Raw genomic sequence first — 12,159 nt, 5'->3', positions numbered from 1 at the left:
GTTTTCACTTTCACCAGGTTTTTAACTCTGAGCACCCGTGCAACTCCTTGTACCACCTTTTCCATTCCCTTTTCCCACCAGCCCCCCATTGCCTGCTCTGAGCTGACTCCCTTGCAGGCTATTGACATGCGGTGGCTGAGCCCAGCTTCCTTCCCATTAACAACACAGAGGAGAAAGGTTAGCAGGAGGAATGACTTATTACGGTGCTCAGAGCATCCACGCTGACGAGGGCATGACAATTCCAAACTGCAACATAGAAAGCTTCATAATTAACAATATAACAGAGCAAAGGAATGGGAGAAACAAATTCATCAACATTTCCCTGCTTTCCCTCCAAGTAAATGTTCAGGACCTCTTCTCCATCTCACCACTGCCAGATGCACCCGGGACTTTGGGATGCCGCTCTGCCCGTGTGAAACACACGTGCACAAGTCGGGTAGTGGCTGCATCACGGGCAGTTTATAGCTCCAATTTGTGCAGCCCACAGCGACTCATTAGAGACCATACAAAGAGCCAGGTGAATCCCTTTGGGAGTCCTGAAGCTAAGCACAGACCTTGAATGACAGCTGCCCCACTGAAGCTGTAATTACTGCTCCCTTCCTTCTTGAAATAAAATCTCATTCCGACACCCAAACCAGCCCCAAGGCTGTGATCATGGTGTATTTCCTACATTAAGCAGGATTAGTGTGTTGCATCAAAAGAGGGAGAGGGAAAACCCAAGCAGTGGGACATTTCTGAGCTCTTTATGCAGAGCCAGTCCTCCTGTCTCAACTTCAAAGGGGAAGGGAGCAGTTTTCCTGCTGGAGACATATCCAGGACCCTCACCACTACCAGCTCAGACGGGGAGGTTGGAATCAGATATTTCTGCTATTTTGGTCAGAATGCAACTTAGACAATGCTGATATTTTCTCTGGAATGGCAATTATTGACCTTCCAATGCTGTAGCATTGGTTGGTGTAACAAGGCTGGAGTGAGGCTGCTACAATATTTCAACCCAGGAGAGGTCCGGTTTAAACCAAGATGATGAAGTGGAACGAGTTTGGCACATGCTCACATATGGATATATGGAAAAATGTACATCAACAGAGAGGGCTCATGCCCAGCTAAAATACCAATAAGGCCGGACAGGATTATAAGGCCTCAGAGCTTTCCTCCAGGATGCCTCTAATCTCCCTCCCTTTTGTGCAAGTGCTGCTTACTGTGACCAGGGCAACACAAGAGGATGATTAGATGGCCACAGGGCGGCCAGATGCACGTTCTTCCCACTTAAACTTTTGCTTAGGCAAGCCTATCCCCAGCTGGTGGTGGCAGGTCAGACCCATCAACAAACATAAAATCCTCCCCACCCCTGAATTTTCTGGCCAAATGCCCCCCAAACGCATGAAAACATTCCCCTGCAAAAGTTGCATGCTGTTGGAAGAGCGATGCTCCACCTGCCGCACTTCCCTCCCAGGGCAAGGGAAGATATCTCTGGTCTGGCAGCTCCTCCTGCCTCCTCTCCCTGTGCAGCCTGCACCAAAGCCTTCCTCGGAGCCAGCTCTCAAGCCTCTTTTCCCCACCATCCCTCCCAAGAGCCATTTAAAGCCACTGCCATCCCAAGCCAAGCCCCTGCTGGTCCTGCATCTGGCACGCACACCTGCCCCGGACACGTGTGCTGGCAGGGAGCTCGGTGACTTGGCAGGCAGGGGACAAGCTGCTGGCCTCTGGCTCAGCCCTTCCCTGCTTCGGTGAAAGCACCTGGTCCTGCCGGACGGCAGGTCTCGTGACTCCGCTGGGGAAGGAGAGGGCAGGATGCTCTGAAATAGCAAGGGAAGCGGTGGACACAATAAGCAGGGGAGATTGTTTGGGAGAAAAAAGAGGAGATGTCACGATTCAGGGGAAGCGCTTCAGATCAGGGCCATCTGTCCCCAAAGGCCAGTGTCACCTCCTGACCCGCTCAGAGGGGGCTCTGCTGAGACACTGGGGAGACCTTATAGCGGCCTTTCAATACCTGAAGGGTGCCTATAGAAGAGCTGGGGAGGGACTCTTTGCCAGGAGGTGTAATGATAGGACAAGGGGAAACGGTTTTAAATTGGAAGAAAAAAGATTCAGATTAGATCTCAGGAAGAAATTTTTTACTGTGAGGGTGGTGAGGCACTGGAACAGGTTGCCCAGGGAAGTTGTGGATGCCCCACCCCTGGAGGTGTTCAAGGCCAGGCTGGATGGGGCTTTGAGCAACCTGGTCTGGTGGGAGGTGTCCCTGCCCATGGCAGGGGGGTTGGAACTCGATGATCTTTGAGGTCCCTTCCAACCCAAACCATTCTATTCTACGATTCTATTCTATTCTATGACACGTTCCCCCCCAGGACTGTGACTGGCATCCCAGGTCTGTTAATGCCATGACCTGCCAGGCATGCCACAGCTGAGCAAAGTGCCACGAGTGAGCCAGACCAAGGTGTCCCATCGGCATCACTCCTCATCTGAAGCATTCTCCTGACTCCTCATCACCCCTTCCTCCCCCAGAGAGGGGCCTTCAGGGACTGCAGGTGAGGGAGGTCTGATGGGACCTTTGCAATGCTCATGCAGACTTTTTCTGAAAGCCTCTAGGGTGCAGACAGGATAGGAGAGACTACCGCATCTTGCCAGTAAAAGAGCCTTTTACAGCTAGACAACGGAGGGAAATACCAGAGAGAGGTCCCCAGAGCACCATCCCAGTGCTGGAGGCAATCCACCCAGATCCCAGCGTGATGTCTCCCCTCCTGCAGGAGCATCCGAAGAGTTCACCTTCCCCACCACCGTCCTGAACCTCATATCCCTTGCCAGCCCACGCTGCCCTGGGGCTGTCCCTTCCTCCCTGCATGCTGCTTGCCCGGACAACACCAGGGCCTGCAGCTGAGATGAAAGTGCAGAGTATATTTCCTTTAAGAGCAGCCATAGGTATATACAGCATCTCCTATCCTTGAGGGGACACAAGTCCTTTATGGACCACCCATCACGATCCTTCACTTGTTACTGAGAAGCAGCAAGAAGCCCGGCAGCTGCTCTGTCCTGCTAACACCCCTGCAACACCCTTGCAGAAGAGGGACAAAAACGACAACCTCCAGCTGGCATTGCAGGGGAGGGCAAGATGGCCATGTCCATGGGAGCAGCACCTGCGGCACACGTATTTAGGTATCATCTCCAAACGTCCATCTGAAAGTTGACAAGCATCTTGGGGCACGGCTCTTGCAGCCGGCTTCACACAAACCCAGACTTCTTTAAGGATGTCTCTGGCTGTGTGGCATATTTATGAACTCGTGTGGGTGACCCCATTGGGTAGCTGCGTGTGCGCCTGTGCCTCCCGGGGTGGCCTGTTGTACAGGGTTGTGAGCCCGTGTTTGTTTGTTGCTATAAATGGCAAGCGCCAGTGGTGTGTTATCTTTGATGCATGCGTCTGGCTGTGGGGATGTGTTAGTCACACAGGTTTCACATTTTGAGCGTTTGCCGTGGTACAATGTAATTAGTGGTACACACAGCTCCCTCTGTGTTTATGTTCATCTGGCACCGGCGTGTTTCTCTGCCTGTTCGTGTGAGGCAGCGCCTGTTCTCGCCTGCCTGCTTGTGCGTGGAGGTGTCCTGCTACCGGGTAAGGAACAGGGTCACTTCTATCAGCAGCTAATTTGAAAGTGGAGCTTTTACATCTCCGTCATCTCAGTACCTCCTGATGCGAGGGGACGTGGCAGAACCCAGCAGAAAACGTTTCAAATGGTGCCCAGATCCATCACCCACAGGTGCTGGTGTGCCCACGCACCCCTGAAACATGCCATCAGTGGCCTGCACCAGGGCCAGGGTCTCCCAGCTGCACTGCCTGGTCAAATGCCCATGAACTACTGCCTTTTGGCCACATGCTGGATGATTGTTGTGCCTCATCTCTGCATACGTTATTAACCTCTGCCAGAATAGCTCAGGAGCTTCACAGCCTCCCCCTTTCCACCCTGGTGATTTTGGATCCCTTCTCCTGATCAGGACAGGGAGCAGAAGAAATTCTCCCATCCTGCCGAGCAGGGGAAGGAGCAGCGTGGTCAGCACAGGACCAAATAAAGATAAGCAAACTATCTGTCCTGAAGCCTCGGAAAACCCCCTGCCTTGTACCACAAGCAGGACACCCCAGCTGTAGGAAGAGCAAGCCCAGATCTCCTGGACTCTCCCACCCTTACCATGACAGCCAATGTCCACCACATTGTTTCCCCCTCGCGTGGCTGGGATACTCCCATCCTGGCCTTGCCTCTGGTCCCCACCCCTAGTGCACTAAAGTAGGGATCTGCTTATGCTGCTAAGAAGCCTTTGGCCAAGCCTCAAGGAGATGTTGTGGAGACCAGTAAAGAAGCTGCTGGAGAGATGGGGAAAAGGTAAATGATGAGAGAATAAAAGGCACAGGAGCAACATGGTCACTTTGGGTTGAGGAGGTACAGAGGCAAAGGAAATTTCTGGGTGAAAAATCATTACCTGGCCTTGACTCTGTGGGACGATTGAGACCCAGAGGTTAGTGCTACTGCAGACCTCAGCCTCATCCCACTGCTCCTCAGAGAATACATATGCTTGCTTTCAACAAATCAGTTTCATTGTTTGGTGTCCCAGATAAACAGGCACCCAAAGATCTCCTTTTGGGGCTGGCTCCACTTTCTAACAGACCCATCTATGGGGAGGTTCTGCCCCAGAGCCAGTGTTTTCCCTTTCCAACTTTCCCCCCTTGCTCCCTGAGACCTGCTTTGGTCTGTACAACTCACAGCGATGCCTCCTCCTTGGGCACCTTTCAGTGCATGGATTCCTGTCATGTCCTCTTGCTTAAAACCACCGCTTAGCCAAGCTACACATCTTTAGCACTTAATCCTTGCTCATAAATTAATCTCCCTCGCCCCGTGGTCATTCCGTGCTGAAAGCCGCCTCTCGCCTACCAATGCTCTGCCGATAATGATGTGCCAAGCGTCGCGTTCCCGCAGGGCTGGCGCCTGGGCCGGCCGCAGAGGCGGGCTGCCATCCTGATGTCTCTGTTGCTGGCCCCGTCACGCTGCAAGCCCATGTCTGATATGCCATCTACTGTCACACCTCGGTCTCGTGGTGTGTGCCGTCCCCCTCCTTTGCCCCTCACCTGGTCCTCAGAATGCGTATTTCAGCTTACATTGCCCCCAGATGCATTAGCTTGCATTTTTCCTAAGATGAATCTCATTATGTTATTTTCTGCCCGTCTTTCTGACCTCACTAGTTCCCTTTCTGTTATTTTTCTCCGTCCCCACCAGCAGGCAAAAAACCAGTTTTATCATCATCCGGGAAAGTCATTAACATGCTGTTTACTCCCTCCTCCAGATCAGCAATGACAATGTCAACTAACGCCAGTCTGATGAGGATGATGAAGAGGAAGATAGTGGTCTCACAGGCTCCTAGCAACGACGGCTTTAGGGCCACCCTCACACTCTCAGCCCTTGAGCCAGAATATGAAGTGCTTGCAGGAGAGGCAAAATGTGCAAATACTTCAATTGTGCCTCCTGGAGAAGCCTGCGCTGGGGGAATGGGGCTGCAGCTCCTGCCCACCACAAGGGCTGCCAGCGTTGCACCTGCACTGAGAGTGGATCTCTATCCACTCTATCCACTCTATCCAAGGGCAGCTTGGAGCTGTGGCCAGGCTGGTTGCTCCCACCTGGGCTAAGCCAGCAGCAAGGAGCTCTGCCCTTCCACATCATCCTTCCTGGACCAACCTCTTTGCCCCTTTTGTCCCGGTCCCAGTGCCCAGCCTGACCCAGTGTCCCTTCAGGATCCATTGCAGTGAGCAGGTGTAGGAAAACAGCAGCATAGAAGGAGCGGAGAGACCCCAGGAGCCCCCCTGCTCCCTGGCACAGCACAGCACTGGATGCTACCTCCCATCCCTGCACAAGCATCCTCATCCCACCTCCACACTTTGTCCCAACCCACATCACCATGAGGAGATTCCCCGGGGTGGGAAGGGAGGTGGGGAGAAGTGAGAGAGGAAGGAGCACATCTAAAGGGAACACAACGCTAAGGGATTTGGGGAGCATCAAGAGTTATATCTTATGCTTCTCCCCTCCCTATAAATTACTACCGTCACCAGCCCCCCACAATCCCCTGCCTCCAAAGGAGATAATCTGCATAAACCCAGATGCATATTTGGAGCAAACTAACTGGCAAAAACAAAAACAGGAAGGGAGCTGAAGCTATGTGGAGTGTGATGATGCCCCAGGCTCTGCCTCTAGAAAGGAGAGGGGATATGGGAAAGAAATGTAGCCACGAAGATGGGAATCCTCTCGAAGCAGAGAGGAGACAACAGAAGCGGCTCTTCTGCAAAGGCACACAGGCTGTTCAATCTCAGGCCAGTAGATAGACCAGGACCTTGTGATGGCTCCCTGCATCCCTGTCAGTGCTACTCATTTATATAAGCCTGAAAAGTCCCTTCTCTCCCTGCTGTCACCAGAAAAACAAAACAAAACAAAACCAACAAATCAAAGCTTGTGTGGTTGCTTGAATAGAAATCACTGACAAGGAGCAAAGACACCTATGAAAGCATATTTGACCACAGACCTGAAACAGACCCCTGTAGTCCAAGCCCAATCCCTCCCCATAGCAGACAATCTTGCAAGAAAACTCAGTCCAGAAGAGTCCATAAACAGATACCCTCTCCCCATCTCCCACCAACTCCACTGGAAAACTTAGAGTAACTCGAAAGACAAAATAATAATAATAAAAAATGTTCATGGCAGACGAGCAATTGAGGGCATCACCACTGCCAAAAGTCCTCGCTCCGGGAGGAGATGCGAGATGATGCTGGGCACACTGCAGGCACACACATACTGCAGCAGCAGAAACAGGATCCCATCCATCCCTGGCAGTCTGACCTGTAGGAAAATCCATTCCTAACCTCTGTCCTGCCAAGCAACTTAATCGAGCTTGTCAGCACGACACACTAACCCAACACCTGAGAAATGTTTAATACCACTAACCCCACCTGTGCTCTCTAGACAGTGCTGTTTTTCTAGCCATGGCCAAACTCTGACACTTCAGAGAAAGGAAATATAAACCTTCCCTCTGTCTAATAATCACAACACAGAAATATTTGCAGCATCCACATCACAGCCACAAAATCCCCAGTACTGGCCACTTCACCAGCTACCGACAGCGCAGGTCAGCAGCTCCTCTCCATCCTGTTCAAACACGCAGCGATAATCCCAATCTCTAGTGGTTTCGCATGCAAATGCCCCTTGCTGGCCTTCCCCAGGACGCCCCCACCAAGCTTTACATAGAGGATGGAGCAGGATGTGGTGCCTGTACTGCAGACGACAGCTATGTCAGAAGCAGAGACTAACTGCCCCTTTTTTTTTTTCCTTTTTAATATACACTCACACTAGATAAGAAGGGAACAACCTTTCCTTTCGGAGGCACCTTTCTGATCCTGCCTTGGTGACACGGAGATGGGGCTGCTGTACTGCACTCTGCGGGTGCTAGGAAACACAAGCTACTGCAGAAAACACCAACAAGCAGCATTTCACACCAAGAACCCGCAGCATGTCCACTCACCCACAGGCTGCAAGGACTGGTATCGACCTGCAAAGCCCCCCATGATTGAGCCTGGCTTAGCCAAGAGACCACCTCCCTGCTGTGCCACCACAGCAGCATACACCTTCGGTCCAAGGCAAGCAACAAGGCGTTTTCTGAGATCTCCTCATTGCAATTAGTCCCTGATACACTGGGCTGATTGCTCTTCAGGGCACACCGCAGTGCTTCAAACACGGTGGCCTGACGAGTACCGGGAAAGCGAGGAGTTTATTACCAAGTTAGTGGGTTGATTTATGCAGGCAGAGTTATGATTAGAGGGCTTAAATAAATTTTGTATCAGTATAAGACATTTTTCAAGCCACTACGTGATTTCTAAGAGCTTTAAGGTATGCATTTCAGACACAGATGAATCAACTAAATAAGCTGATTATATTAGGTCATTATAAACAACTACGCACCTCTGCACAACTGGGAAGAAACCTTTACTTCCAAATAACAGGCTGGGGTTTTGTAGATCTTTAACACTCTTAAAATCAGCCCTACATCGTCCCATATTACAGATTTAAAAAAATACAGCTAAGAAATGGTACTACCTGGTCTTGCAGATCCACCTGTGCCACTTGATTTCTCAGCCCACCCATGTACCCAGCAGTTTTAGGAAGACTCTGTGCAAGTGCATCTGTTCACCTGTTTGCTTGAATTTGCAGGATTAGGACTTTGATTTAATAAAGGATCAAATTTATTTTAAATCAGTGGCCAGCTCTTTTAAAGCTTCCTAACACTGTGTGTGCATTTCATGAGTTTCCAGCTGTAGATACTTGTTCTCGGTGAGAAAAAAGAATAAAAATTGGTTTCAACATATTTTTTTTCCCCAGGAAAAAAAGCTGACCAAGCGTATGGCTTCTTTGCAGCAGGGGCCAGAATTGCAGGCTTTTCCCAAAATCAAAGGTGGCTGAGGGTCAGCCTAAGCCACCCTGTTCTGGGATACCCTCTTGGTGTACCTTGCTGTGGCTGGGACAGGGAAGGGCTGTAACTCTAAGTAGTGCTGTAGGTTGGGATGACATCGCATGAACACATGGATTCTCCAAAACCAGATCAGGCAGCAGTAACGCAGCCAGGTGTGAAGTGGGTTAGAAGAAAGGAAGGAAGGAAGGAAGCAATCAATCAAGCAAGCCCAGGAGTAGAGGAGAAGCCAGGGCTGCAGCCTGGGGCAGAGGTGCATTACTGGTGCTTCAAGGATGCCTAGGGCTGGACCAGCAGGGAAGGTGCTGCTCTTGGTGGGGACACAACATCACAAGTGCACTCTGATAGACCCCAAGCAGCCCAGCTGGTCTCCGAATATCCCAACCGAGGCCCCTGTGCCTACCCAGAAACACCCACAGCAAGCAGTGAGTTCCTGGGGAATCAGCATCCCCCTCCCGCAACGCTTCCCCTCACTCCCTCGATGGCTGTGGCTGCACTCGCCCTGCTCCAGCCAGGTCTGCTGCCTGAAAATGCTCCTGAGGCAGCAACAAGGGCAGATTTTGTGAGAGAAAACATGAGACAGGTTTGGCATAACTCCCCCTTTATGATAGGCACTGTCAGATTGATCCAGGCTTCACAAGGCAAACCCCTTAGATGTGGCAGATCAAAGCTCCCCCCTTGTCCCCCTGATTCTCCTCTGACATAATCACCACCAGATCTCCTGGCAAGGCACGTGTGCATCTGCTGGTGCATCGAGGTGGCCAGTGCTCAGACACACGCTTTCCAGTAAGATCTGAGGAAAAACTGCTTTTCCCCACTTTCCTGCTACAGCTAGGGGCAAGGCTTTCCCGGACAGGTGCTGCACCCTCTCCCAGCCAGCACGGTGCAAGGGTCCTGCCAGCGGGCAGAGAATCCAGCGCGATGCCCAGATCCTATCCGTGCCTGCCTCCTGGCTCCCCTGGGGAGGGGATCGTGGCACTAGACCTTCACCAACAGGCATGCACTGCTGCGGTTCTGAGGAAGCCCACGTTCAATGCCAAAGCCATGAAACTATTATGTTATTTAACGGAGAGAGATAAATGCACTCAGTGCGGTGGCAGAAGCCCTTGCGGGCAGCGGGGAGCTGCCTCCCGCCCAGACCGGAGGGATGGGGCAGTGCTGGCTGGGGGAGAAATGCTCCCAAGGTGTCCTTAAAATATAAAAGGGAAGGGGGCTAGAAACAGGGCTCTTGAATTCCCTTCCCAGTGCTTTGAATTAAAAGTTTCTTTGCAGGTAGGGTGGTGAGAAGAGAATGAGCTTGCGGATTTCCTTCCGCTGGCAGAGAAGTTTACGTGTTGGAGTGAAAACATCGAGGCGTGAGGGGGGTGGAGGGCCAGCAGACCCCTTCCTTCTTCTGAGATAATAAATCCTCAATCACCAGCCCAAATTTAAGACCAAGAGCTCTGCAATAGCACACAGAAACAACTGACAATTAACATAGCAGTCTTCTAAGCGACAGAGATACAGAACCACTAGCAACCCCCAGATCAATGAGAAAAACGCTTCCTATTAACAGAGAGAAAATGCAGAGCAAGTTCTGCTTTTTGATGTTTACCATTTTTCTTTGTAATAATTTGCAGGGAAATTATGCATGTTGTTTTTTTCTTTCTATTTTTTTTTTCTTTTTAAAGCCCCTGGTACTTTTCACACAGCTGCTGTTACCAAGAAGGAAAAGGTATCCATCAAGAGTGTTACGAAAACCAGTATAGCAGAAAATATGCCAGATAATTGCCAGTCAATGATGTCTAATATTATTTCTTTTAATTCTTCAATTTCTTTCCCCCTGACTCCAGCCAACAGCATCCAGTGATGTACAGAAGATGATGCATTTGCTATATTAAAGTACATCCTATTCCCTGTCCCTTTTCAGACACTTTGGATGTTGCACACGCAATTGAAATGCTATAATAATCATAAACAAAACAAGAAAACACAATTTATGAAACCTTAATCCAAGATCCAACTCTTTCTTTGCAAAGAAATAAAAATACCCCAAACCCAAGAAGCCCCTAACAGTGAGATGGTTTAAAGAAAAGTTATATATATACACAAGTCTCAGGCAGTTACCTCTCCAGGGAGGAGATTTTGTAACCCTTCCTCTTTCCCACCATCCTTCCCCATCATAACAGTACAAACTAACCAGGGCTAAATTTGAAATTTCTGAGATTATTCACACTCTTTGTAGCATTTATAGCCATGTATAAAGAGCTGCTGAATATGTGTGAGAAACACATTCCCTGCTGCAGTCGCTCATGGACATGAACTGCTGGACACACAGCCGTTCCCTTTCCACCAACCACCCCTGCCCAAAACAGACCAAAATCAATTATTGCTACTTGTTGGGTAAACAGAGGCAGTCTGACATACATGGGCACCGCACATGGACATACACATACAGCTGGACATGCACGGAGAAATAACTTTCCTTTCAGAAAGACAGAATTGTTAACATTACAGACATGTCTACCCTCAGCATTTACTTCTGCTGGAGAGGAAACAGGTACGAAACAAAACAGGAATGATGCAGGTGCACGGGTGGGCGCAAGTTTTCTATTAAAAGGACAGCAAAACCAAGTGAAACGAGACAGACATAAGGTTAGCCAGGTGTGCATGCGTCTCACCTACCTTTGCATGGAAAAGAAATCTCCAAGGGAGAAGTGTCCAAGTCAGAGAAGCAAAATAAAATAATAATGAAGATGCTTTGAAAAAATTCCCCCACCAAGAGAAAAAAAAAAAAAAAGCCCCCCCCCCACCTCCCTCCCTTGCACACAGGCACACTCACACACAGACACACACACCTCAGCGCCCGGGGTGGGGGGAAAAATAGGAGAAAAAAGATCAGGATCAGCTGAGTGACGGGGAGCAAAGAACCTGCAGGCGAGAAGCGGGGAGTTGTGTTAGATCCGTGGCTGCAAGGACTGAGCGTGTGCAGGAAGGAGATGGTTTAAAAGGAGAATACATGGTAAGAAATTGTGGCTGCTCAGGCTGGAGTCTGAAGCTCTGGAGTCAGAGCAAAAGAAAAGAGGCCAAAAAAAGAAGGACCTCTTCCTTCGCAGGAGGGTTTGGGGGGCTTTGTTTGTGTGTGTGTGTGTGTGTTTTTCCAGGCAGGTGGTGTTATGAAGTGACAGAAGCTTCCTTCCAAAAAAGACCAGAGGGTCAAAATAATTGTGGGGTGCTGGGAGGTGATGGAGGTGTGGATGAGGGCAAGTTTAGCTATTCCATGAGGGGAAAGCGAGGAGAAAGGGCTGGTGTGTGGTTTCTGTCTGTCTCTCTCTCTCTCCCTGTGTCTTATGGTATGTTCACCAACGGCTTATGGAGCGAACGGCACAGCGAGAGAGAGAGAGAATAACTGTACAGGCAGAGAGAGAAATGCCGTCCTTACAGTGACACCAAATGTCTTTAGGGGAAACCTACAATTAGAGGCGCATAAGGCAGGAATTTTAGCAACACCAGAGAAAAAGAAGAAATTTCCTCACGGTATATACCATTGCACACTCACACCCACGGTGGGGTCTCAGGACAGCCAATTTTCCCCTCCCTTTTCTGACAGACACTGCCTTCAGCATGCCTGCCTTGCCCAAACTTGTGAGCGTGTGTCCTTCCACAGGTCACAGACCAAGCAGGTTAGAGAACTAC

The 12,159-nt window shown here is 50.2% G+C and overlaps 1 protein-coding gene across 7 annotated transcripts in view; it reads right to left on the bottom strand.

Moving 5' to 3' along the window:
* CACNA1I (calcium channel, voltage-dependent, T type, alpha 1I subunit) overlaps positions 1 to 11,791 on the bottom strand; it is a 179,077-nt gene extending 167,286 nt beyond the window's left edge. For 4 of the 7 annotated variants that reach the window (XM_014964119.1, XM_014964121.1, XM_014964123.1 and 1 more), the window contains exon 1: positions 11,149 to 11,254. The gene's annotated coding sequence lies outside the window, so the exon portion shown is untranslated. Of the gene's footprint in view, positions 1 to 11,148; positions 11,255 to 11,321 lie in introns of those variants that run through there. The other 3 variants (XM_014964117.1, XM_014964125.1, XM_014964118.1) reach the window with 3 other exon arrangements.
* Between the last annotated feature and the right edge of the window lie 368 nt (positions 11,792 to 12,159).

Source organism: Calidris pugnax, unplaced genomic scaffold, assembly GCF_001431845.1.
Source record: "Calidris pugnax isolate Ruff unplaced genomic scaffold, ASM143184v1 scaffold44, whole genome shotgun sequence".
Lineage (NCBI taxonomy): Eukaryota > Metazoa > Chordata > Aves > Charadriiformes > Scolopacidae > Calidris > Calidris pugnax.
Note: the sequence above shows the minus strand (reverse complement) of the source record. Positions and strands in the feature narration are given on the sequence as shown.